Source organism: Coturnix japonica, chromosome 36 (assembly GCF_054131305.1).
Source record: "Coturnix japonica strain WE chromosome 36, WE-NBRP24, whole genome shotgun sequence".
Taxonomy (NCBI): domain Eukaryota; kingdom Metazoa; phylum Chordata; class Aves; order Galliformes; family Phasianidae; genus Coturnix; species Coturnix japonica.
This window is the reverse complement of record NC_140698.1, coordinates 4,410,724-4,416,723: the sequence shown is the minus strand read 5'-3', so window position 1 is coordinate 4,416,723 and position 6,000 is coordinate 4,410,724.

Below are 6,000 nucleotides of genomic sequence, written 5' to 3'. Positions count from 1 at the left end.
ATGTTTAGGTCACTTACCCTGGACTAAATATCTCTGTGCATTCCAACCCCACCACAATGGCAAGTCAACAGACATGATGAACAGGGTGAAGGAAGGGCAGGAGAAGAAACAAAACGGGAGGGATATCAGAGCTGTTATCTGGCCTTCCTGCACAGATCCAAATCCACTTTGCTACTGAGATAAATTCCAGTGCCACTTCAGAGGGAGAGTCTCTGAGAAAAGACCACCCAAAAATGGCCTACAGTGACAGCCCAAACAATCTGAACTAAGAGAGATGATGATGCCGTTCCTTCCTCCCTTTTGTGACCTTACAGACCCAACATCAGGAGGTTCCGTGCAGAGGAATGTGACAGAGCTCAGCACTGCACAATTATGCCACAGATTTTGTACCGTATCAGCCCAAGTCGCCTGTCCTTATTACAGGTGAAACTTCATCCAGTTTGCACTGAAATCAACAGCGATTTCCTTGATTTCATCTAATTATTTTTTTTTATCAGTACCCAAATGCATTTTACAGAGAGGTGAAAATTCTGCAATTTAGGCCTGCTGACCTTCGTATGGGACAAAAGGCAACAGAGGCGGCACTTCAAACTCCTACTGAAAAGACAAAACAAACAAAAAAAGGCCTGTGGTTCTGCCACTCTCTTCCCTACAGAAAAGTCTTTCTTTTCACTGCAGCTGTGGGTCAGGATGCATTAAGAAACTCATAGTGAGCATCATGCAAGCAGAGGGACTCCTCACAGTCTTGTTTACTTGAAGAACAGGAGTGAACTATGTAAATCCTGTGCTCAGCTGAGCTCAGCGCAGAGCACAGCGCCTGCCCTAAAACGAGGCACTTTGCACCCCAAAGCAATGGAAAGGCACAGCGTGGTTTTCTCAAGACCTTGAGACGGGCCAGTGTCAAAACCTGCAGAAAGCTACACAAAAAGCGGATCAAAACACAGCAGACACGTGAACACCAAGCAGGAATAGCCTCCTGCCCAGGAACCTGCCAGTGCAAGGAACCAAGCAAGGCAAAGGTGGGAGAAAGTCAGCAAAGCCAACCGTGATTGGACAAGAGCAGGGGAGTATCACACGTGTATACCATATCATTGAGTCTCAACGAGGTAAAAACAAACAAGAAAGGAAACTGAGCAGAGCAGAGATACACACCTGAGAACTCCCCTATGGGCCATGTCCAGCGAAGCACAGAGAGACAAGGGAAAAAAGGAAGTGAAAAAAAGGATCGATCAGTGACTGAAACCAACAAAACTAAAATTTTGTTTCAAAAAAAAAAGAATTAACAATGATTCAGCCATTTCAGTGTCAAAAGGCATGAAATAGTAAGGACGGGAACTGCCACGACTCTACATACAGGACAAAAAAACCAAGGAGAAGGAACCCCTGTTAGAACTGCAGCCACACGCCTCAGCCACCCCCAGCCTTCCAGACACGAGTTTCAGACAGTCGCATCTCAGCCTGGATAAACCTTTCTTTTCTCAGTCACACAGCACTAAGCGCAGAACGGCCAGTTTCCACTGCCTTCTTGTTCCCCTCCCTTTGTGATCATTCTCCTGTTAGCAGACAGATCTGCTGAAATTAAACGTGCACTTCAGCCACATTTCAGCATGCAAAGGACAGCTGCATTTTACAACATTTTTTTTTTCCAACAGCAGCGCCAGGGCTCAGTCTGATAATTTCATTTAAACTTCTGTATAGAAAAACATCATTTATATACATGAACTTACCACTAACGTAACAACTGCTGTTTTCACCATAAAACACCCATTAAATGAAGTAAGATTTTAATCTCCAAAGCAAACACAGGAGGCCACCCTAACACTGAAAAAAAGGACTTCGCAGGGCCCATTACCCAACTGTTAGTCCTACCCTATGTCCAGAGTAAAGGGATAATGAAGACCAGGAAAGGAGATATGAGAGAAAGGGGGAACAACCCACAAGCAGCTGGGACTGCTACACTTTCACAGCTTTATCAGACTGCTACCTGACACAAAGCTGCTTCTCTGACTGCTTCAAAGTCCTCATTGGGAACATAGAACATAATCAGACTTCAGATACAAGAAGCTCCTTCAATATCAGCCTAAAAGGAGAATGCAAAACTCTCTTGGATTGACTAAGAAGGTAAAAACTGCAGTGAAATCTATGTTTCCATACGAGAACGACAATTGTTCCCCTTAAACTTAAAGAAATCTTAACAAAAGGGTTTTTTTTTCTTGCAGACTTCCAAGAAAAGCTCTATTCCAAGTGAAGCTGCAAGAATGCAGAATTACTGGCGTGAAGATTTGTGGGAGGAGGGGAAGAAGCAATCTTCAAACAAAGGAAAATAACTTACAGACACAAAGACAGCCCAAATACACAGCCATTAACTCAAGCTGTTGGGTAAGAATTACTGCTGTAGGTGCATATTTCAGTCACAGTGTATCCCAAATTCCACGCCATTTTCTAAAGGTCAAACATCCAAGTTCGGAAAAAAGAGTGAATCTAAACGCTTCTAGAAGCCTAACGGAGCTGTCTTTGCTTCAGAGAAAACAGAACAGTCCCAACAAATTTTACCTAGCAGATCTGCTCCTTCATCAACATCTCCGATCACCTCGGATCCTGCTGTGGAAAGTTCATGATAGAGGGAGTCTGTGTTGATGCCAAACGCTTTGTTCACAATCCCCTGGGTTGGGCTGTGGTTGGAAGAAAGAAAGGCAAGGATTCTTCTTACTTGGTGATGTTTAAGCCAGAACATAACTCTGAAATACTGAGCATCACAGACCAGTACAGTCAAAACTCTGAGAGTGGATTCTGCCACGGGTTGACTGAGGGAATTCAGTAAGTAAAGGAAAAAGAATGTTTTATTCCCCATACCATGTACCAATACCTACCTTGCATGACCTCAGCCTTGCCTCGCTGATGCCTTTTCAAATAGCTGGTAACTACTCAAAAATTCATAGAAAACCTTCCACTGGCAGTCCTAAGGCTGTGCAGTGATGCCTACACTCCCACCAACTTCAACAGCAACCCTCACAGCAGTAAGATCAGATAAGGACTCAAATGCTGTGAACAGCCCTGGATTTCTTTTTTCCTGTCTCAGAGCAGCCTGGGCCACTCACACAGATCCTTCCATATTACTGATATGTGCCTTCCCTGGAGATCTCAAAGGCTGCCAGCACCTCATTTTTGCATTAGGCAGAATTTATGCATTTTCTGAAACAGCTGCATCTTGAGCTCTGGACCACAATATCCACCCTTCACAAAAACAAGACAGAGGGCCAAGAGCAGAAAGTCACAACCAATACCTGTTACCAGGGTGCTCCAGGCGGGGATCCTGACACATATCCAGCTTAGGAGTAGAGTCCATGATGTCCTGAACATTGGACCACTCGTCACTGCTTCCCATACCTACGTAAGACAACACATGATCTATGGCAACAGTGCTCCTTAAAGGCATTTCTGCAGCTGCAAATAGCACAGCTTGACAATGTCATGGTGCTGCATATAGTTAAAATTTCACTTTGAAACTGCACAGTTCAGTGCATGAAATCTAACCTGGTTTCTGTATAATCTGTAGCCTAAGACCAATATTTGAGGAAGAAAATAAGGGACTCCCCCTTTTGCCAACTTACATAGAAACCAACATGCTTAGAAACCAAAACATTTGAAAGCTGAGGCAAGCAACATAAACACAATGTCTGTTTGCATAGAGAATTCCCGAAGGATTAAGGATGTCACCTGTGTACTACATTAGCCCCTTTAATGTGTTAGAGGTGACATTTTTGTCCTTTCCAAGCTGCCCCAGAAGTAAAATCTACAAAGCCCATGAGAACAAGAGCGTTCATTGCTTGGTTGAGGCTGGCACTGTGGGCAAGCAATAATAAAATACAGAACTGGACTCAGCTGTGAGTCTTTTTATTCAAATGCTACACTAGAGGATGTTGCACGTTGTTTTATAGTCTCAACCTGTTAGGAAACAGCTGGTGAACGTTAGCACAGGAATTTCCTCTGTATTACACAGAAAAGGTTCTGGTTCTGATGCTAACCTCAGAAACCTGTATTCATAAACATGCTCCAGCTCCCATACCTATGCTGACATTCCTCATCTCCTGCGTGACCTGGACTTCCATGTTCCGGCTGTTCCGCTTTTCTCGTGTCCTCTTGTTGCTCTTGGTTGTGCCATTGTATTCGCTGATGGGTTGGATGCTCTCATTCAGGGGTGTGACAGCAGCAGAGGGCACAGATGATGTGGGAGTGTTGGACTTGGTTCCAGTGGTGCTCAGTGTGGTAGCTGCTGAGGACTGCCCAGATTCAGACATTTCATCCTGGGGACATTATGGCAATTCCAGGGTAGGGAAAGAATAAAAAGGGAAAAGCAGAGCTATATATTTCAGTTAATCTCCGGTTTGTTGGTATATGGCTGCCTTAAAGCATTAAGCAAAATGAGCCTTGCTCACTGCACTGACTAAATGCCCAGCGTTCACTGGAGACACGTGGCACTGCAACCAGAATGCAGCAGTGAGTTCCCATGCTGAACTCAGAAAGCAAATTCTACCTGTGAAAAGATTGACATCCTTCTTCTCTTACTATGAAGAGTTATCTTCACAAGCCACATCATTATGCGACCTCTTCATCATGCACCTCAAGGAAGAAGGTCTTTTCATAAGTGAATAGCACCTCCAATTGCCACTGACTACAGCAGAAGCTGAAGGGCTTTGGCACTCGCAGTAAGCCAGGACAGCATTTCCCAAGACTGGAAGGTAACACGGACATTGCTTGGGAAAGATGTGAGCTCTTAGAGGATCCAGAAGCTGCCATTACAGTAAGCCACTGACATAACAAGAATGAGAATCCCCTGCGTTGAGAGAACAGCAGCGTATTTCTTACACCAAGCTGCAGAAGCAAAGCAGATAACAAACTGATGGTCCGATTTTGCTAGTGGGGGAAGCCCTATGTCCCCGCATGATGTTACACAGAAGCTTGCCAAGCATGGGTCTGGCTTGACAGCACAGAAGAAACAGGTGTGGTCTCCCCAAATTGATAAGGCAAGACCCAGAAACTCAAAAATAAGAAGCTGACAAATTAACGAAGGCAACAGACTTCCATTGTGAAATGTGCATGAGTGAGTCTCAGCTTTACAGACATTACAGCCCCATTTCTTGTATTAACACCTCTTGAAAAACATGGGAGACTTGTAAGGCTTTGTGAGGATTTTACACTGCAGCCCTTGTTTGTCAATTAAAGCAGCGCTGCTTCAAAGTCAGCCAATTAATGTCTTGACCGATGCAGTAATCATCCCCAGTACCAAATGAGATCTCTCCTTTCTTCACGGCAGCCCACTCTAATTGCTGCCAGCAGGGAGATGGCAAAATGAATTTGGAGAGTTCTATGTGCTGATGACTTGCAATTGGGTGCAGTGACGCTCAGCAGCCGCACACCCAGACTCAGCTATAATTGTTACTGCTTGCCTCTCCCCTCCTGTGCAACTGCTGCAGAGGCTCAGACTGCTCAGCAGCTGCTTCAGGCCTCCCATCCTCGGAGCTGTGATGCTGGTTCACTAATTTCTAAGTCTTGCTCTACTGTTCTAACATTAACTGCACAACATAACAAAGCAATTCAAAATGGGATGAGAGAAATACTGAAATATATTAACCCTTTGCAGCCTTTTTTTTTTTTTTTTTTTTAATCTGGAATCTTATTAACACCTTCCCTTAATTAGACCGGCCACTATGCTTATCTTAAAACACCCTGCAGTGCATTGCATGGCACAAGTCAAAAGGTTCTATATTACATCTGTGCATTTATATAGAAAGGTTTATTTTTAATATTTGACCATTCAGAAAAATTGATGTCTTGTTTGGTTTCTGCACATTCAGTCCAAGCAGCCCCCACGCTCCCACATGGAAGTTCCAATGGCTTCCCTGCACATTTGCTGATTTTACAAGCAAAACTGAGATGGAAACACTTCACTGTGGCTACATGTGGAAACCACACTTCTCACCTCCACTCCAGATTCCTGTT